Below are 22,679 nucleotides of genomic sequence, written 5' to 3'. Positions count from 1 at the left end.
AGTGAAGTGGAGCAGTATGCATTGTTGCGGGAGAGGTTCTTCCCATTGCCCCAGGAAAGGGATGGTTGGGTGGGAAGAGTAAGGCAAAATACATTGAGTAAGCAAGAGCATCCCCCCGGTAGGAAAAGGTACAGTTACTAACTTTATCTCTATTGTATTAAATTAGGATCGGTTTCAAATAAACAAAACATCAATCTTAAAGCTAGGTACCAGTGAACTACATCAATCGTGAAAAGGGTAGATTTTGCTAATGGACATGACACTTTCGGTCTGAGAAGAAAAGACTTCTAAAATCATTCCTGCTGCCTTAGCTGTTTGCAATGGAAACAGAAAAGGCCACCCTGCCCTGTCCTCTCCGCATGGAAAAATTTCCATGCACAAAATATTATTCTTTCTCCTGAACTGGCTTATGTCTCACTAGATCCAGTTATACTGTACAAGCACTTTTTGATAAACCTTGAAAGACTAATTTCTAAAACAGTTGCTATATTTAAACCACAGCGCTGGGCTTACTGGAGTCAGCTCAGAAGCTGGCGGGGAGGAAGACCAACCTAAAAACCATTTAAGATTCCATTTTAAAGTTCAGCTTGGGCCAAACACATTAAATTCTAACTGATAGCTTCCTTTACAAACAATCAGTTTAAATGACTTCCTTTGACCTCCTGCCGCTAACTGACTTTTCATTCAAAATGATCGGTTACATGAGATTTAACAGAACTTCATCCCTCATGGAATTTAAGCGTCCAAGTGAAAAATTGAAAATCCCGGTTGTGCGTGCACCGTGTGACAGTGGCATAGAGAATTCATTTGGATTTAGGAAAATAAATCATTGTTAGAACAACACTGTGACTGTCGAGTATGTAGGGTCTTAGCCAAAGTGACCTTGGGTGCAAATCAATTAGGCCTGGGGGTGATCCTAGTCCGGAGTTATCCAACTGCAAGCTTAAAGAATCTAGAAAGAAAAGCACATGTCCAACGCACCAGAACCCCCTCCTTCCCTCTCATCCTAGGGCTCAGACAAGCAGGCTGGAAGGAAGTTTATCCTGAACAGTCTCAGCTCCTGCTCCTTACCAGAAACCATGCAAAGACTGAAGAAACTCCAGTCAGCAATTCTTGTTCAGTGCTCCTCCAATTCCATAGAGGAAAAGTTTCCATTTTGAAGCATAACTCCATTGTATGCATCTTCTCTAGGACAGAGGACAATTTTCTTTGTTACATATGACTTCCTTGTGAGTACTTTCAGAGTGATCTTTTTTTTTTTCCTCCTCACCCAGCCGGTGCTTCTTTGAAAGCTGCACTAGGCTTCCTTTTCCCAGAGGAACAAGCCTACAGCACTGATCACTCAGAGGGATTAGCTAGGGATGCACTCTATTGGACACTGACAGAATGGTTTTCCTATTCTTATAAGGGTTTTAGTCGTTTAATTCAACTCATTGGTGCTCACAGAAGTCATTGCTGTGCCTAGGTAACTGAAGCACAGCATTGTTTTGAACGCAAATCTAGTCACTCAGATCTTAAGGCAGTTTAATCTCATAGTTAAAAGTTTCACCCAGCTGGGCCATTTTGGGCACGGCTATTTCTGTAACTGCTGCATTTTTGTGTGGTCATACGCTTTGTTTCCCCTCCTTCTTCAGTTAAGCTTGAGATGTGAACAGTAAAGTACACACTGTTTTTTTAAATCTTCAGTTTATGTCTTCTGGACGTCAGACACACATACAAGACTTCCATTAAGAAAAGTCTGCAGGAAGGAGAAACCAACGTTTCCCACTCTTCCTGGTATCATCAACGGGCGTACAACCCCGCTTAAGATACTCTGTTTGCAACACTGCATGGCTAGTGCCATTGAGTCATGGGCTTAGTACTACACAGGGCTGTAAAACAGTGCTCCAAGAGGCGATTTAATAAATGATAATCAGTATAAATTGATCAAGGAACATTCCTAATATTCCAGGGGTGACAGATGCTGAGAGTAGGAGGTTGAATGAGCCAGATGTAGGTCAGGTGAGAGAAACGAGGCGTGCAAGTGTGTTCAGGGGAGCCCCGTAGCCCGCTGGGCAGTGGCAGGAGTAGAGTCAGAGTCGAGGTTGGGGGGACGACGGAGGGAAGAGGAGATGCACTTTCACACTGATTTCCCCTGCTCAATTACAGGTTGCCAACAGTGACAATACAGGTGTCATACAAAGCACAGGCGGAGATGCAGTCCTCTCTCCGTGGGATTTGCATCAGGCAGTCGCACGGGTACCAGCTGCTTTGCTGACCCCAGGCCAGCAGCTCGCTGCCGTCAGGGCTCGGGCTCCGCAGCCTGCTCCTCCCTGCGGTCCCCGGAGCCGCGCGCAGCTGCGCTGCAAACCCGAGGCTGGGGGCTGCCCCGCGCAGGCACAAGTGGCAGCCAGGGGTCTCACACTCAGCACGGACATCGCGACAGGTCTGGGCTTTAGCAGCAAGGAGAAACCTCTCTGCCCAGCAGAAACGGTCACAGCCTTGCTGGGAAGGGATATTGTTTTTGCGCTTTGAAGAAATCATGGCAAAACGCATCTGGAAGTACATTTTGGGTGTGTTTCCTAGTGGCGGAGGTGAGAGGCCATCCCAATTTAAAATCCCCTCTTTGAAAAAGAGCTGCACAGACTTAAATTCAGGCCTGCACTCATTAACTGTCTTGTATCACTAAAAAGGGGAAAGTCAAGCCAAAGCCAGAGGAAGACTTCCCTGAAATTTGAATGCAAAAAACTCTCTGTTGAACTTCTATTTTAAGAAAGATCATTAAGTTTAATGACAGACTCGAGAACTCTTCAAATTATATGACACTAAAATACAAGTATATTCCTGTACTTACACTTTTCCCTGACCATAACAAGGACATGAAAGATTGCCAGACCTCAAACGCTCAGAATGGAACCCTGCACGTTTTATCTTCAGCCACGTAATTTAAATACAATTTTCCCTATTGGAACTGAAAAACTTTTCATTTTTCTTCCTGAAGCTAACACAAGCCAAGCTATTAGGTTTCCTCTACTATTAACAGAGCCATTAGATGGCAGTACATCCTAAATTATTCTTAGCAATGCCAATAAAACCCCAAGTATTATAGTGGTGACACAAATAAATACATTTCATCATGTATTGACAGTGTAATTGTGAACATCACAAACATTTACCATGAAAAATTGTATTTATCTATCTGGATAACTGGAAATAGAATGTGAATGAAAGAAACAACTAGTTATAAGTCACGAGCAGAGGAGAGAGAGGGGAAATGAAATATTTCATCAGAGCAGCAACTTTAATCTGCTGCGATAGGAACCCAATGTCCTTCATTCTGCAACTGGAACGTGCAACAGATCCAAGCTAGAAAAAAGTCAAGCCAAGCAAAACCAAAATAGCCCAGCTGTCAGAGATATTTATTAGTATTGCCACAGACTGCATGAGCACCAGTCACAGACTAAGAAAACCTATTGCACGAAGGGCTTTACAAACACAGAATAAGCAAACAAGCAAGCAAACACCAGCAGCCGCCTGCTCCCCAGCTGTCTGCATCGCGGCACTTACAACCGGAGGCAGTCGCCGCGCGGACGGCAAGAAGCTGCATATTTCCCATGAGAACAGATGGGATCGGTGCGTAGAACTTGCCTGCGTTTTTGGGCACGTTTCACCAGCAGCTATTTTAATGTAAATTACACTGACGTTTACAGCATTGCAGAGAGGAAACATTTGAATAGCATATTTATACAGCGGAGGAGGACTGTGCTATCATACCTCTGTGTCAGACTGTCACGAGCTAAGCACTCTGCCGTCTTAACCTAACCTCGAAAAATTTAGTGGCAGCTTTCATGACCAGTCACACTTCTACCCTGCTAGAAACAGAGTGACTTCTGAGGCAGCAGGCGCTGGGAAGAAAAAAAAAAAAGAAAAAAAAAAAGAAAAAACTCTGAGCAAGTCAGAAAACGAGCCTGACCCGTGGCAAATGCTGATAAGGCTCGGGAACATGGTATCACAGTACGAGAACTAACAGATCTAAAATGTATATGAATTCATAAAACACCATGAGGAGTTACTAACCGTTATTAGAAATGCCCTCACCCTGCCAGGCTGTGAAAAGTCACCGCTAAATGTACTCGGAGAGGGTTTAGGATGGTCAGCCTCTGGGAGAGTGAGACGCTTGCAACGAGCGCTGGAGCCCACTGCAAAACCAGTAACCTGTAGGAAAGGGAAAGGCCTGGGGGAGAGGGACCGGGGTCTTTCAGAAGACAGAGGGCTGGGTCTCTCTACTACTTCCCAACAGGACACCGACAAGTATTTCCTTGATGAGCTGTTGGGTCGTCACAAATTTTCGTTTAATTCACTTGAAACTATTCCTAAATTTAAGCCGAATTTGCCAAACAGCTCTGGGGCAAGTGTGCATATATAAAAGAGGAAAAAAATATTTGAAGTATCAATGTTGAAAACACGAACTGCTGAAATTCACTGAGCAAGAGAAAGAAAACTTGTCAGTGGGAGACTGGGGTCCTATGTCCTCCTGTAAATCTCATCCTTGCTTTTATTGAAAATGCCTTCCTTATCCCAAACCCCAGTTTCAGAATGAGCAGCTGTTCACTTCTAACAACTATTTAATACAGTACCTATTGTTCATAATATCTGTAATACAGTAATCTGAAGGGACACTGCAAAACCACCTTATGACTCTTATTCCAGTTTACACACTGATGTCTTATGCACATGACCAGCCACGAGTGACAGATTTATCCAAGGTCTTTACTGACACAGCATGAATATAAGACTTGGAATACAACCTGTGCCTTTCGCTTCTTGTCTTCAGGCATAAGTGATAGCCCTGCCCTGTACACATACACAAACAATTATTGTGACCCCCGTGCACCTATGCTGTGTAAATCACAAGGCTTGTATAGCTTTATATTTTATTATTGCTTTAGTTACTGCAAATGTATTTATATAGGAGAATGCGGGAAGTCTTTGCATTTGAGGCTGCCGCAATGGAAGAGTTAACAAAGCATTACCAAAATGCGTCCTGTATTACAGTTTGTGTTATTGCAAGTGTTTGTTTTGTATGTCATATGGGAGATATTTATTAAAGTTCTCCCTTGCTGTTACTTCAGGAAGAATTTGGAAAGTCTGTGCCTTCACCATTATACCAGCACTCTCACGTACAGCACTGCGTTCATCCGTGTCAGTGGGGACTTTACTGTCCTGTCCTTTTATTCCACACTTCTTTGCTGCTTTTGAATAACAAATCTGTTTACAGGATCTCGGCAAAAAGTTGCACGACAAGCAACATCAGATGTAACGCAATGTAAGGGCCAGGAAAGTCTCAGTCTGGAGCTGGCTTCTAGGGGTGGACACAGTCAAAGCCAGATGTCGTAGAGACAAACCAAAGGGATTGCTTGTACCTTAATCCTTTCGTTCTCTGAACTGGGCCCTGTCTTACCCTTATTAATGAACCTTAGAAAGGGTGAAAGCTCTGTCGGTGGCCTAAGCGAGCTGGCGGGCACTCAAGCCGGGACTGCGGCACGGGCTCACGGCCAGTTCTAGGCATGAAACAGCATTTAAAAAACATGGGTGATGGGAGGGAAGAGCTGATAAGAGATGGATTTTGAGCCCCCTGAAACTTCTGCAATGTGTTACAAGTCTGTGAAGATGCCTCTGGGTAGCGGTGTGCATATATAGATCTTAAAGTCTGGTACAACCCCACCGTACCTGTGGCTCCATCACATGGCTGGGTACCTAATTACCAGCCCTACAAGAGATCAGATAAAAATTTCCTTTCCCTTTTGTCCAGGGCAGGGGGGGAGGAGGGGGGAAGATCAGGAGATGTGGGGCCAAGCCTTTTCCCCTCGGATGAAAAGAAAGCCTGCTCAGGCCCAAGCATCGCGCTGCAACCTGCCACATCCCGACGCATCTGCTGAGCCCCCGGCCGCTCAGCTGCGGTCCGCTCCTCTGCCTGCCTCTGCTCAGCGCCTCTGGTCTGCCCTTCAGAAATTGTTTCTCCAGCAGAAACTTCATCATGACTTCACATTTCCCCAGAAAAGGTTTTGGTTTAGACAGACAGCCACTTCTGACAGCAAATCCTGCCAACTGCTTTCCTTCGGGCTGCTGCAAAGCGCAAGGGCAGACCAGCCTGCGAGAGGCACTCGGACAGATTTGCTCTGAGTCTTCGCTAGAGAGAAGCCCTGGGAAGGGAACTGGAGCCGGGCCAGCGTTTGGGGCACAACGCGGTTTTCCCAGGTGGGTGACCAGCTTTCCGCTGCACCCAGCTGCTCGTAGCAGCCCGGCTGCAAGCAGAGGCTGCACAAGGATTAGCACCAAAGCAGGGGTGTCTTCATAGCAACCCACCTTATGCGACACCCCCATCACGGCCAGGACTGACAATATCACACAGAAAGATTATGTCACTTGCTAATGCTGAATCACAAGGGTGAAATTCAATCTCATCTGCCATCCTCATGAATGCTGTAAGCCGGCAGTATTCTGATACCACATGATACCCGGCCAGCACGTAGAAAATTCAGTAATGCAAACATTGCCAGATAGCCTAATTTTTCAGTCTTAAGCCATGTCTAAACAAAGAGCAATAGCAGGAAGCTGGAGGGATTTACATTTCCCATGAAAGGGCACTGGCTCCCTTGTCTTCTTCCAGCACCATATTTCATAAGTGAGGCTGGCAGGCCTTAAAACATTCCCACCTCCCTTAGGCAGCACAACGAACAGGAGCTTGCCCTTCCCCGACAGCCTCCTGGAACATCTGATTCCGCTGAAATGTTACCGCTCAGAAAGCTGGAGGCCCAGTTAACAAAAAGCCAAATTTCCCTTTTCCCAACAGAAAAACATTTCATTTTGAGACCCAAGCATAACCTAGCAGGGCAGTTTGTCACTCCATTGGCTAAAGACTAAATTACCTTAAGCCGTTACTCTACGCCACGTATCAACAGCGAAGCTGGCCTGCCAACACGGTCTTGTTGTAAGAACGATGCCAAGAGCTTGTATTCTGCTTTGGTTCGTCACAGCTGTTGAGCTGAATGGCAGAACTACTTGTGGGAAAAGTAATCAGTTTTCCTTTGCCAGGCACCATAGCAGACAAACGTTGCCTGCACCACGCGCCCTCCTTCTCCTTCCTATCCTCCAGCAAAAGTACGAGCCCAGCACAGCACTTGACTTCTTCCCGCTTCCTGACCCCCTGCACAAGACACAGCCAGTTGGCTCGTTTTCTCACCGATTGAGACCGGAGAGCAAGCAGGAGAGAGGCTAGAGCTCATGCCACAAGAGCAGGGCCCTATTTCGTGGCTGGGCACCCCGAGAAGACCTGCTGCCCAGCCGTAGCTTTGCCCTGCAGCTCCCCTCCATCCACGCAACTGGACGCAGCTCTCTTGCACATTGAGGAAAAAAAGGCTATGCTGAGGTCTGCCCCAGAGTCTTGCCTTTCGTGACTGATTGAAAATGTTGGGACGTGGGTAGGGAGGCTGGCGGGTGCCTGAGTGAATGGCGGATGCTTGAATGAATGCACCTGTCCTGAACAGCTACTAGCAAGATTGCACCTAAGGGCTTTCTTCTGGAAAGTAAAGTTGTTAACTCACACTCAGAAACTGTTTGTGGAAACATGGCACACATCCTGTCTTTTCCTGAAAATAAATCCCCTGTCTAGCAAGGGTGTCCTTGGCAAAATCAGGTCCTATTGACATACAGGGAATTAAGCCATGCGCAGACTCGAGCATACTCCCCCCCCCCCCTTTTTTTTTTTTTTCTCTCAATAGTTCAAAAAATCCACTAATTCTAAAAGTCTCAGGTTTAACATACCCAGGTCAGGTTTATGAGATATCTACATCTGGGCACCCAAAATAGAATCACAGCTTATGAATAGCCTTGAAATGGACCCCTTTAATGTAACATACTTGGTGACTGCTTATGGTACAAATAAGACAAAGGGGAAGTGTTGTTTTAGTTGCTAACTACCTTATTTTTAGTTTCTCCGACGCTTTCTAAACAAGATGAATCTTGAGGACCTCCTTGCATTGAGGGCGACAGTGATTGCGTGCTCCTGTATTTATTGCCAGGAAGTAGCTGAATAACAAACACACAGAAACTATGCATGAAAAAGCAAATACAGCATTAATAACCATCAGATTATTACTTGAGAAGGGACAATAGGATATCCAGTCGTGATACCTTCCAATAGCAACATACTGCTGAGGTCAAGTTTTTTGGATCTCAGCTATGTTGGCATTTGTTCCTACAAGGAAGGGGGGTGGGGGGGAAGTTCAGTGAGGTTCCCACAGATCTTAAAAAGCAGAAACATCTGTTGCTGCTCTGAACAGCTTGTATGCTGAGTTCAGCAGCAGAAAGTCCAGCAACTAGGCCAGGTCTCTGCTTACCACCACATACCTCTGTGCTCAATGGGAAATGATCAGAGACAGTTTCAAGGGACATATCAATAATTCAAAACAGCCAACACAAGCATAAACAAACAGGAATTAGTGCTCTCCTCCCTCTTCTGCCAACAAGACTGGAGGATGTTACTGATGCCTTAATTTGCAGTCTCAGGCATCTCTGTCAGGACTGTCCCCAGCTGATGAGTTGCTCCACATTGTGCATTTGGTTTGCTTTTTAAAGAACTCTTTTGATCTGAAACATTGAGCAGAAATTCCAGAGATGTGAGTTTTGTTCTCAGGGAAGTGATTTTCTGTGTGGCCAAGCAGAAATCACAAGTTCTCATTGACTTGTTTTTTCTGTTTGAAAAACGAATCCTCATTTCAGCGGGTGGTTATTCACTCATTTCCCAGTAATCTTTTCTGCTTTGTGATTTTTAACACAGTATTTGCAACAAAATTTCAGACCTTCTAATACAAGAAGAAATAAAATGTCAAAGATACTATTTTGCAATTTCATTGATGCAAAACCTGATCTTGTAGAACCCTAGCTATCTAAATATCTTTTCTGAGCCAAGCCTCTCAGCAGACCTGAGACCACCCATAGTACCTGAGCTGCACAGCTATAAGCAATTACTCTTTAAGTAGTATCGGTAAACATCCACTAAAGAATTCCTGCTTCTACCTGGAAAGCACCAAACTGCATCAAGGCTGCAGCAACCATGAGTCCAGAGCGGAAAGGCTGACGGCTTGGCCTATTGCACTGCTTAATCTCTTCAATATTTTATGTGGGAAGCCTCACAGAAATAGAGTCCCATCAAAGGAAAGCACTTCTGGAGGCCAGACTTCAGTGCAAAAAACAGACTCCTGGATATGAAGCTTCGTTTTTGCTTAACATTCTTATATAAAAACCATTCCAGTGGTGTGCAGAGCTAGGAAGAACAGGGAAACAAAGTCAAGACCTTTGGACCTGAAGGAGTGATTCTTGGCCCTGCTTTCTCCTCACTTATGTGCTGGCATAAATGGAGTTGCTCTTTTGCCTCTTCATATAAAGCAGCACAAGGAGAAAACCTGGCCCAGCTTCAGATGAGAACTGATTAAAGAGATTAGAAGAAAGGGCGCCTAGAGAATCTTTGGAACTCATATTTATTAATTTAATTATTGCCATTATGAAAATAGACGGGGCTACAGATGGATAAGATTTAAAAAAAAAAAAGTGAAAGGTTGGACTTAAGTTGAAGATAAAAAGGCAATGATATAGGACCTGCAGTTTAGATCGATGCCATAGTATTTATGAAACAAACCCAAACAGAGTTAAATACAAATACACCAAGGAAAAGTGCTACTAGATAGGCATAGAAGCAGTTTGACAAGTATTTATTTTGGAAGCAGTGCCACTGTAAGAAACCCCCCTTTCTTTCCTCACGTTTTTTGCCATGTTGAGTTCCTTGCACAAACACAGTCTCACACACAATACAACACACAGCAATGCAACACAAAACCAGTACAACTAAGAGGATGTCAGAGGTCAGAAACAAGCACGGAGCAGTAGGAAAAGGCTGCTCAGGCACTGGTATTAAAAAGCAAAGTTCATCAAAATTAGTTGGAGCTTCATTTTTAGACCTCATCCAGAAAGAAACTTCCACGGAACATCGACTCCAAGTCGATTGAAAGAAAATCTGTCATATGCCTGCCTGCCTTGCCCTCCTGCCAATATCATTTCTGGTAGGACCCTCCTCCTTCAACCCATCCAAACCTGGAAAATTGAAGGTAGGTTCAGTTCTGCAGAACAGCTGCAAGGGACACTTCAAAAGAGCAAAAGAGCAACCCACCTATGCTCTAGTGCTCAAAGTGTTTGACAAAACTTTCCACACTGTGCAAAGTCAGAACATAGAGGCTTTAAAAAAGGAAAATTAGAAGCAGAGTGAACAAGGAAACAAGCAGCAGAGAGCAAGGGAACGAGCAAAGAGATGACTACTGTGCACGTTGTCAAAAAGCAGCACGACCAAACTGTCACAGTCATTACAGTCCTGCGGCCTACAGAGATGGGTGAGCAGACTCTACTGGGTAGGGGAAGACAGCAGCCAGGCACAAGCAAATGAAACAATGAGGTATCGCCTTCAAGACTGCTGACCACATGGCCCAAAGGAAAGCTATTGTTGCCTCTTTTTCTGATGGGTTATGATATCACTGCTAAGCTGAAAGGCGCATGATGTAAATAAGACTCTTGGGGAAAAAAACAAACATAGCTCTTGCAATGGAGGGAAGTTATACTCGCTGGTCTACCAGGACGTGTGTAGGAATCAATAAGAAACAAAGAATATCCGCTTAATATACGGTGTCTACATTGTTAAATGTTATCTATTCCAGGGACTGATCCCCAGCAGCACCAAGTGGTCCAGGGCCACTTATGCTCACCCAGTTTGGGATTAGTCCTCTCTAGAGCAGATCAAGATGTTCACACTCACAGCACTTGCTTCCTCTGGAAAACTTATACTGTTTCCATTGCTCTAAAATACTGGCTGTGGTAGTTTGAAGTAGGAACAGAAAGAGGGAAAGAAAGAAGGTTCTCTTGAAAGTTTATGAAAAAATATGAGGGCTATGTTATAATTCACCAGGGTGTTGTTTTTACTGTACAAAGTTAAGATTAGATATTGCACACCTTCAGATGTGGCATGAAGGTCTTTTTCAGGGTGTTGGCAGAGCACTGGAGAGCTACATAGGGTAGAGAGGAGAGTTAAGCCTGGCGTGACTTGCCTCATCCATACCACCTTCCAGAAATGGGCCCTCAAGCAAGTTATCCTCGTCAGGGAGGAAAACAGGCAGTCTCTGCCTGTGCCTGCATCGTTACCAAGGCCAGCACAGGCTGGAAAGCAGTTTTCTGACAATGTAGATAGTCTATGGCTTTAGGAAATATTTTTGACAAAAATCACTCAAAGAATCTAGGGAAACTCAGCTGTCCTAGGATAAAAGGGAAGGCCCTCACATTGATACATCTAGAAGAAAACAAAGGGTACAAATAAACAGTTTTTCCTCCAGTGGAAGAAGGTACCTGGGGGGGGGGGGGGTGTCTCACAGTAGTTTGCGCTGTCCTCTTTATAAATGACCCGGGCAAGGTGGCAGACACCGCTAGCAGCGCTAATTTGTGCGGGGCAGGAGAAGGCCCTCATAACCCTGAGCGCAGGGGGTGTCAAAAGGGCAGAAGAAATTAGCATGTAGCAGATTCAAGGTGAACAAATGGAGATATATCTTTACACAAAGTCTATTTAAACTGTGGATTCACTACCATAGGAACTGTGGGTGCTAAAAGCTTGCATGGGTTCTAAGACCTGTTTGACCAATCCATGGAAGAAAAATCCATCAGGAGTTACTAAACACAAAGATACCATCTCTGGCTCAGGAAGTCCCTGAGTAACAAACCACCGGAGCCAGAAGAACATAGCAGAAGAGTTTTCACTCTAGGTTCACCTAGAACTAGGCTCACCTAAAGTATCTATTATTGCCAACATTGAAGAGAGAGTAGTTGGCAGGATAGACCTTTACTGCGACCTATGACAATTGTTGTTCTTAGTATAATTATTTTGCAATCATAAGCTTTTCTTTACACTTGTGCCAATCCTGATACAGGGTTGATCAAGACATAAGGAAGGTTGTTGCCTAAAGAACTCAGCCCCATATCAATGCAAGGTTCCCAGAGAAAAACTCTATTCTAGGAAAGTACTTCAATCAGAGACCAAAAGGGAAAGCAAAACTCTCCCGCCCTTTGCCCAACTCTCACTGCACCAAAAAGCCATACAGAATCCAAAATTAGCAACACAACACGCCTTCCAGGAGTCAGAAGTCCTGAGGACGCTTAGAGTCGTTACTTAAGATAATAGACATATGGTAACAGTGCCCCCTTCTGAGAGCTCCTCCAAGATCTGAGCAGTACAGCATCTTTTTTCCCTTTCAGTGGGAAACAGAGGCACAGAGGTGTAGGGTACCTTCTGCCTTGTTCTTCTCTAATACAAGGGCAGCAGCCACTTTTAGAGGTTGTAGCCTCCTTAAGGGAACAAGCAAAAAAGGAGAATCTTGCCAAAAGAGTTTAAAAAAAAAAAAAAAGAGTAAGAAGCAGGGACAACAGAGGTGGCACAATAATTCTTCCAGAACTGATCCTTTGAAAGCTGCCAATGCGTGAACTACAGACCAAGAACATGAAATTTAAGGAGCTTTTCAGGACTGTGTCTCATTCAGTACTGCCAGCTTTCACATTTTCTTGCCTGTCTTACCAGACTTAATGTTTCACAAAGTCCCAGCTCCTGAAGGCAAGTGCTTGCAAAAAAGAAGAGTAAGATGAAATTCCTTAAAAGTTTCCAGCTGTTTTCATATCAGAGACATGCCAGATACTGTGATCTGAGCAGGACCAGCTGGGAATTTTCCCCAAAAGTATTTCTTCAGTTAGGAAACGCTGATGTGTTAAGATGTAAACCCTTCACGAGACTGTACAGTTTTGACAGGATTTCCCATATCCAGACTAGAATTGCTGGTCACCAGATAAAAAAGGAACTCCAAAAGCAAGTTGTCTGGAAAAATTGCTTTGGCCCATACACCTATGGATATTTGATTACACAACAAAAAACAGACCAAGACCTACCAGGATGTGTCATTCACTTGAGCTCTTGAGAAAGGCAGAGGACAAACTCAAACCTGTTCAGCATGCTGGGATGGGCTCTTTTCCTCTGTCCTACCCTCTTTCATTAAAGATTATAACTTTGCTCCACGGTGGTACCGAACAAGAACGATCTCAAAAAGTTTTGTTGGATAAAAATTGGTGATTCCTGGCTACCTTCAGGCCCCCAAACCAATGAAAGTACCCAACTCTGTATTTATTTTTATTTTCATCATTTTTTGGAAAGCCTGAGGCTAGTAGATACTGCTTGCTTTATTTTTGGACAGAGCCTAACACACTGGAGCTGGAGTAGAACAATCAAGATATCATCACGTGCACCTCTATGTAAGTAGTTTTACTGGAAAAAACTTATCTGTTATTTCCCTCCTTTTCTTCCTCTGAAATTCTGCCATAGTGAAAATAGTGAAAATTTCCCACTTCTGATGAGTATTTTTCAGGGAAACTTGGTGATATACAATTTTGTTGATTCCTCTGTTTCAATACAGAGGATTCTCAATTGACCTTGACATCTTACTTTAGCTAATTTTGTCCCTCTCTGAAACTGTATATCTTGATTTTCATTTTCATTAACAGAACAAAGGTCACTGGAAAGAAATTAAAAAGGGCGGTTCATGGAAATGATCCACTTTCCATCAGTCAACACACACACAGCACATAAACTGAAAATAGTGTCAATGGCAGAAGTAGAAGAGGGATATTTATTCCTTTTGTTAGGCTGTTTTCTAACACCAGTATGATTCAATTGTCTGATCCTTGCTGGTTAGCAGAATTACTCAGAGCATTAGTATTGCAGGAATGCACTGAAACGTCATTCTCACAAATTTTAAATCTATCAGACCTTGGGGGAGACATATCTTTTAAAAGTAGAACGAAGCATCCCGTTTCTGTTTGGACTGTGATTACTATTATGGGGGCAGTTGGTGTCTCGGCTAAAAGTAGTTGTTATTTCAGTAAAAACACCCCCAAACTTTCTGTTAAGTCTCAGCTTGCCAAAAAAGCCCTTTGCCAAAACCAGGGACACATACGTACATCATTGGGAGTACGCACACCCACACTGAGGTCGTCAGCAACAGTCAGCACTGGACAACACTGGTCTCCAAGCCACTTAAAGAATGCAAGAGGTTTAGCATTGAATTAAATGGCACCAGCTTTATGTCCCTCTTGAGTATTACTTGAAACATCCTTGTATAAAGCATGAGGTAATGGCCAGAACATAGGTAGAGAGTTTAAATTTTGGCAGGAGGTCAAAACTGAGTAAGAAAACAAGAATTACACCTTTTTGCACTGAAAGGATCAGGAGAAAAAGCTGGTTTGCATGAGGTCAGCAGCTATTCAGCATAGAGTCCTGCCTTTTGGCTAACCAAAATAATTAACAAAGCCATATTTGTGCTAAACAGCCAAGAAAAAAAACTCAGGGAATGGAGAGTGCTGGTACAAAGGAATCAAGCAGCTACAACAAGGAATACTTGGATAAAGAAAAAAATCTGTGCTTATGTTTATGGGAGTGGGAAGGAAGAAGCCAGAAGTGAGTACATCTGCCTTTACGGTTTTATGGAATCGGAACAGAAAGTGCTCATCTCCCACCAACTTCTCTGGGAGGTGGGGGCTATGTCTCCACATGACCTTTACTCAGGCCCTTTATTAACAGATTTCAAGCACACACACATAGCTACAATCCCATAATCAGTTATATAAGTGCTTAAAATCCAAAGCACTACTGAAAAACAAGCCTACTTAAAAAGAAGCCATTGAGTCCACTGGGTTACAGTCTTATAGACACACACCTACCATGGGATGTGCTCTTGCCTTCCATTTACCTAGGCAATTTCACACCATAGTCCAAGCCTCAGGAAGATATTTTTTTCTCCAGAAGGGAGGTAGATTAGGAGGTGACTTTCAAGTGAGACCAGTCTCATTTCGTTCCTATGTATTTGATTTTTAAATGAAAATAGCATTTACACATACACACCGAGAACTCTGGCAAATTTCTTAGGATTTCCTGTTTTAAACGGATTTATTCCACATTTAGTAGCTGGGCAGAATGGCTACCATACTTTTGAAAGGTTTGTGGTAAGCTTTCAGTATCAGCTACATCATTCTGTAACATGCTATGTGGGATGTCACTGAATTATCAGACACTTGCATCAAACACTTTATTTACATAAATGAGGCAATTACTGCAGTAGAGATGGCAGATACAGCAAATGAAAGAAAAGTCTCTCTTCAAGTACACTTCCTCTTACAGATCTTTATTATGTTACTTTGCATGATGCAGACAAGTTTGGCAATGTTTTCCAGTCAACGGAAAAACTGGAACAAAACCATGCACAAAAACTGGGAAAAATTTGTTACTGCAAATTATTACATCTTACCATGTAGATATTAAACATGAGAATAAAAAAACAGTTTTATGCTAGAATTTCTCTCTGGTGAATGATTTCTCATTATATTTTCGCTGTATTTTTCCCTCTCCCTTGCTGTTTGGGAAGCTTCTTATCTCAGACAGTGACCTTTTTAGAAGCAAATTGAAGTGGCACTGAAAGCCACTCACTGCTGTAGCAGATGTGCTACCTAGAGCTTCCAATACTGTCAGCCCCCTGGTGTTGCAGAGCTGGGTGTTGTTACTTGCAATCACAGTGAACGTTCAGCTCTGTCATGCTGTCTCTGTCATAACAACATACTCAGCATTTAGTCTTTCATTATTTCCATGACGGGGGCTTGCTTTCCCCCCGTTATAGGGGATTCTGAGACTTCAGGGAAACTTGGGCCAATTACTCGATCCTCAGCCCCTCCCCCCCACCCATTGTAAGTTTTACAGACATGTTGCAATGCTAGATGTATTAAGGACACAAACTCTGAGACATAATGCTATTGACATGAACAGCAAAACCTTGGAGTAGGTGGGGGGAAAAAAAAAAAAAAAACCCCAAACACACAAAAGAAAACAAAACCAGCATATGGCTTCCAAGTAATAAAGCTGGACCCACATCCAACCTACTAAGCAAGAACCCAACCTTGACCGTCATCTCCTGAATTTAAGAAAGAGACAGTTTGTTTGAACAGTTATGCTATGAGCAATCACTTTGGACTCCATGGGCCCTCCCCTTTTATAGTTGCATCCAATCACTCAAGGAACTCTCTATCTGCAGTTGCTTGTGTTTGCAACGACCATCAATTCAACGTCAGTGTGCTCAGCAGTGATTGCAGGTCACTGACTGTTTGCAGACAGAAATTATTATGGAAAGAAGCTACTAGGAAAGAGTGGCAAACTGCACGAAAAGCAGACCAAATATTTATCTGGCTTTCGCCCCCGTAGAATCTGATCACCTCCTTATACAACATACATAACGTATCACCACAATAATTTGATGAGGTAGGGAACTGTTGGTGTTCTCCCCTGGAGGTGAAAATTAAACAGAAAAAATGATTGAGCAACGTGACCAATGCCATGGAAAGATACTGTGGCAAAGCTAGGTATTAACTGTTTCTCTCCAGTCTTTGCCCAGGGCCTTTTACTATAAGATCATTTCTGAATAGGAACAAACATTATAAAATTTCAAAGTGTTTCACAGATTTTTGTGAACCTTTTCACATTTCAAAAAACTGAGAAAAAGACTTAAGAGTCCAAAATATTCTATGCTGGAGAATTGTTCTGTATTTGGATATACCTGAGATGCTACTCTCAGAAGATATATCGAGAAGCAGAGATGTTTAACACAAAGGAAGTCCTTCATGGACAGCAAAAACAAATAAACAAGAAGTAAATACCTTTTCCTAAAAGAAGCATTATTGAACAGGGTTGAAAATATCACACTGTATGAAGGAGAGAACCCCAAAACCAACCTTACCAGATTTCCTCTTTTTTCCTATGAATTTTCTACTTTATTTCAGGTTCAAAATATACAGCAGCCTCTCTGTTTATTTCTTCATTGAAGAAATTATCAGAATAATATATTAATACTTCTTTAACTGCAAAATGGTGAAAGGCCTTGTGAAAACAGAAAAGTGGGATTCTTAGCCCTCTGACAGCTCCAGTTTAGTCAGGGGACTCGTATCTTAAGTTCAACCTCCCTACTGGGGGCCAGGGTTCAGGAAAGGGTAAGGTCGAGTTCAGAGTATACCTGCAGGATTCTCCCAGGCAAAGGCTCACTTTCAGTCAACCCAACCTGCAGAAGAGAAAGAGCCTCTTTACATGGTAAGACGAATAATCCACAAGCATGAGCGGCCAGACACTTCAAGTTCATTGCACATCCTACAGGATGGCGTCTGGGAACATCCTTCAGAGCTGTTCAGGTGGATATTCAGAGCACCTCTCAAGTCGACGGGGGAAAACTATTAGCGTCCATCTCAATCTTGGTAAGAAAGTTTGAAGAACTTTGATTCAGGACAGACAGATGTCGATCTCACAATACCCCTACCATACTGAGGCAAAATGCCTCTCCTGTGTAATTTTCAAATGAACAGTCTCATTTCATGCCAGCCAGCAGAACTAACGTTATCTTCAAGATTAGGACAGGTGTTTTTGCACTGGCTCACATTTGATGCGTCTTGGTCCTAGATTTGAGGCAGTAAAATATTACCTGAAAAATATTCAGTGCTTTCTGAAACACTGCACAGATTTAATACTTGGTCACCAAGGCCTGAAGTAAAGGAAGCAGCTTATATGATGGTTTCCACATCTCTCTGTTTTGCTCATGAAGAGAAGCATCTGTAAGATGCCGGACAATAAAAGATTAGTGTCTCTGTGTTCCAGGTTTACATTTAGAAACACAGACTGACCTGCTAGCTCAGGTTCTGCAAGTCTTCGGTATAGAGGTTTTTGGAAGCTGTCCCTTTGTACTTGTGAAAGTATGAGAAGACAGTGTAGGAACTATCCAAAAAAATCCTTAGATTTATTGCAACTTGATATCCCCCAGTTTGAGAGTATCCTCTAGGAAATGCATGTTCTTCTTTTATATTCACCAAGATGTCCTACCTAAGCAGGAAGGACTGTAGAAAGGACCCAGACTGCTTTCTATTAATGCCACTACTTTTTTCCGTAACCACAAATACACCCTATAATTCAATTCCCCTATCATGATTTACTCAAAAATATTATAGGAACATCAAGAAAAGAGCACAGGTCATTCAATTCTGTAGTTCTGTACTTAAACCGCAAGACCTTCTCACTCTACAGAAGACAACCTCAGACATAGGCTAAGCTTGTTCTCTAGGAGCCACACACGATTCTTTTTTGTCCTAACCAACAGCTCTCTACACAAGCTGAAATGAGAATATAAAGAACAAATCAGAACCAGATGTTAAAAAAAAGAAAGAAAAGGAGACGGCAACAGACACTCCTATCATTCATCTACTGGTTCAACCGATGACCCAAGATCAACCTCCTGAAAGAACCATACAACAGAATATGAAGTGCTCCCCATGCCCAAAACGAAAACATGCAGTGGAAGAGTCATTAAACCTGAATAAACTGACCTAGAGTTCAATAAACAAGCTTTAAGACAGTAATGATAAGAAGTTGAAACATCCAGTACAAACAAGAATATCATTGCACAGAGAGATCTCTGAGCTACATGCAAACTAACCAGGGCACAATGAAACCTATTGACTTCTCTTCCAAATATTTGTTGTTTATTTGCACTTATCTCCTGTACAGGTACAACACACCTATTTCATAGGAACAGGCTGATACATACATTTACTGTTTGGCGTGCTTCAGATTACAAACATTTTGATTACAGACCTATGATGCTATACTTCAAAGTCTGATTAACTCCTGTTTGTATTAATCAGAGCTGTGAGTCGTAAGTACAGGGGAAATATAGCACCTTACCAGTTCTTACCTCCTGAAGGACATGAAAATTTGTACAGCAGCTGCTTTCCAGGAGGTCTAATGATTATGAATATACAGCAGTGAGCAGAGCTTCGGCACAAGTGCTAGGTACTGGACGGACACAGGTCAGGCTCACAGACGAACAGAGGCGTTGGGACAAGTGAGTGGCAGCACTATGCAAGAGCACTTCAGTAGAGCTGTTAAGCTGAAGGAGCTGTTCCTCATTCAGGCTCCTGATTCTACCTTTTTACCCCTTAAATTTCACCCTTCTGTCTTTCTTTGTTTTTTATTCGTTGCGCTCCCTGAATTTAGGGAAAAGAGGTACTGCAGGATGAGCAGGGCAAAAGTGCCAAAACGTTACAAGCATAAGGGATACTTCTACTCAAAAGCACACAGAAGGATTTAAGAACATGGTGGGCACTTGCACCTGCTGTCAATAATCAGCAAAATCACAAAAATAAAATGTGGGTGGTGTCTCAGAGATCATCACATTCCTGAGCAACATTTCAAATTCATTTAACAAATACACTGTCATGGTCATCCAGTAATGCTGGCAGTTGCAGCCACAGAGGAGACACTTGAGTTCAGACCTGCCTTGCAGATTTTCACAGCAGAGGCCGTACCTGTGACCTAGCTGAGCAAGGAGGAGGATGAGGAGTGCCATTGGGTCCCCTAACGCCTCAAGCCATCACTGCAACATCTCATGTTAAGATAGTGATGGTGGGAGGGCTTGCTATTGTGATGCTACCCGGAATGACTTATGACTGCTGCTCACCAAAAACCAAGACTGGTCATTGGCCTTGGTTTCTGAAGTCACCCCTGAGAGACCCCTCCAAGGCTGCATTTGAAATCTCTTGTTTTGTCCAAACCTCACCGTCCCAGCAGTGGCCGGGTACAATTCCAGCCCCAAAGGACAGAATCCAGCACACATCAGATGTCTGTTAAGCTGGCAACAACAGTGAGATATTTCCAGAAATATAAGAAGTTGGATACAGAGTTCTTTCCTGCCAGAATGTGAGGGCTGCAGGGAAAGAAAGAAATTCTCCTAGGAGATGACAGACAGAAGAGAAGAGTTCTTCCTTCTGGATCACCAGTTCTCATCTAACCCACCTGCAAAGCACCTAAATATCATTCCTGTGATTGTCTCAGTCTGAATAGGTCAACATCCCATTTAACTTGCCTTTGTGGAGACCGTTTAAAGAGTGTTTCAGTTACACCAGGATTAAGCACAAACTGACTAGTTAACCCAAAGAAATTGTTGATTGTGTTATCTTGGTGAGCAGACGGACCACAGCCCTGCTGCCACCCACTTCTGTCCTAAGGGTCAAGGGTCCCCATATTCTCCTACTGCTCTTCCCTTTACCTTTGAGGGTCCTTTATACATCCACTATCTTATTTTTGTCTGCAGTAGCAGCTGACTTGTGAGCAGCTCTGTGGCTACCTCCTAGAGGAGCGCATGATGGACTTCCTGGCCGGGCAGACCCCAGGGATCAGAGAGACGGGCATCATCTGATGCCATTTTCCAGTCTTATTCTCTGTCTAATACCTCACAAGGAGGAAGTCTGTGATTTCCTTTCTCCTTTTTCTTCCTTCCCCTCCCTCCAGACACATATTTCATTCCAGAGACCATCTGAATAAGCTTTTATTGCTTTGATAGGCTCTGCCCGCAAACCCCAGTTATCAAGTAAATTAGGATAGTCCTCCAGCATCACATTACCTGAAAGAGAAGCAGTGACCACTTCAACTCTTCCCTGCTCCCTCGCTGACCCCAAAGACTGCAGCAGAGATTGGAATCCACCTTTTTTCCTGTTCCTGTGCAGTAACAGCACCATCTTTTGGTTCCCTGTGTGATGCAGTGGCTCACTATCAGTGGCTCAGTGACATCTCTGCAGGAACCTGACATTTCCAGGAACACAGCGCTATGAGAACAACTCCTCAGCGGGTTTAATTGCACTCATTCGATTTGCAATAGTTTTGCCTAGAGAAAAGGGGATCTCGCAAGCTCGTGGGTCGAGGAGTCATTCAGTCACCCAATAACATGTCACCTGAGCACTTTTTCCCCCTAACCCAATGGCTTTCCAGATAAGATAACCGGTTAACAGTTAATTCCACCTCCACCCAGCTCTGCATTCCAAGTCCAGCTGAGCAGGTAGTAGCATACCTCAAAGCACACAGTCATTTTGAGCCCTGAACACACATGAACATATCAATCCTTTGACCCTTCTCTAGTTGGCCTACAAATATGAGGTAACCAAATGTGAAGGAGCAGGCCACAAACACAGCTTCTTAGAAACAATCAGGGGTGAACAGTTTGTCTGGAGCTTGTTGTGCAGCTCGCAGAGAGACAAAATCAGAGCATCATTTTGAAGTGAGGCAGTAAAAATATGAGATACAAGAAAAGAGATTACAACTCATACATGTTTAAATTCTCACCTTAAACTTTCAGCCATGCCTGAATAGGGACCTGAAACCTTGAATATTTTTCTCCTTTGCTGGCATTTCCAGCTCTACATCTACAATACAAAAAATAGTCGTAACCACTACAACACAGACCACAGTTATACACCAAACCCACTCTCAGCTCTGATAAATCAATCTCTTTTCATCAATTGAATTTACCTCAGCTGAGCTCTGATCCTGCAACCTGCCTAGAGGGATTAGTGACACAAGCAGAGGGGGTGTTCTTCTAATTGGGGATAAGGCAGAAAAAGACGTGCTCCTTTAACAATGCAAATTCAATTCAGTTCCAGTAATGGAAGTGTTTTACTCAGAACCCAGTAGAATCCACATCATTTTGGGGGTAAACCTTGCAGTTACAACCCTGATAAAACATCTTTGAGAGTGTTTTTGACACCAGATCTAAACCACTTTTAAAAATCAATAAGTAAATGCACCTGCAGTTAGAGGATTAAGCCAGAGGGTTGAAGATGCAGAGCAGATGACTACTATCCTAGAAGTCTGAGATTAGATCAGTAATAGGTTGACTCGTGTTTCTTTGGGTTAGTGTGTGTGCCTTGACCCTTTGTAGCGGTAGAAAGTGAAGTAGCCAGGTGTATTTAAAGATATATTCACAGATACATACATTCTGATTTCTAATGTGTTCCTGTAACCTTGAACTAAATCCATCATGTTAAATCAAATTAATAGTCATTTGAAATCTCTTTCAAAATCTAAGCAAAGCTACACAACAACTTTCCTTCACTGCTTTCAGTTCAGCTGTAAGTTATTCTAATTTCCGTTAGTATTATTTTACTCTTTCAAAGCCCAATAACCTAATTCCACTGCGTGACATAAACACTAGGGTATGCAGACATCATCACAACACCGCAAAGTCAATGTCATGATCTCATGTGCTCACGTGCTGGCAGTCCCTAGAAACCTAATGCAGAAGTAGGCAAAATACTTGGTCTACTGTTGTCTCTCCCAGTTCAGTTCTTACGAGAGCTTGTTTCAAAGCAACTCTTTGTAGTTTTTTAGGGTCATATTTTGGCTAATCAACAGCCATCTCTGGAATGAGAACTTGGCTGAAACAAGCCTATTAGCCTTCCTGTTGCAGTATCTAATCTGAGTTCAAATGAAAAACAAATATGCAAAGAACAGAACAATATTTGCCTGTTGAAACAACCTAGACGAAAACAGTATAGGAAGGAAATAGAAAAGACTTCAGGTATTTACACAGTAAAGTTGAACACAGGCTTCAAAGGTGAGTGTCTTACAGTCATTAGCATCTAGGCATAGCTGCCCCTGGAGAGTAAACTCTAAAGCATTCTGCACTGCGCAGCAGCAGCTCCTGAGACATGAGCAG

General features: G+C 43.1%; 1 long non-coding RNA gene across 1 annotated transcript in view; it reads right to left on the bottom strand.

Moving 5' to 3' along the window:
* Positions 1-20,906, bottom strand: part of LOC138064622 (uncharacterized) — a 35,481-nt gene extending 14,575 nt beyond the window's left edge. The window contains exon 1 of the long non-coding RNA XR_011137868.1: positions 20,592-20,906. This is a non-coding gene — a long non-coding RNA (uncharacterized lncRNA). The remainder of the gene's footprint in view (positions 1-20,591) is intronic.
* Positions 20,907-22,679: the final 1,773 nt, after the last annotated feature.

Source organism: Struthio camelus, chromosome Z (genome assembly GCF_040807025.1).
Source record: "Struthio camelus isolate bStrCam1 chromosome Z, bStrCam1.hap1, whole genome shotgun sequence".
In the NCBI taxonomy this organism is placed as follows: domain Eukaryota; kingdom Metazoa; phylum Chordata; class Aves; order Struthioniformes; family Struthionidae; genus Struthio; species Struthio camelus.
This window is presented reverse-complemented; position numbering and strand designations above follow the sequence as displayed.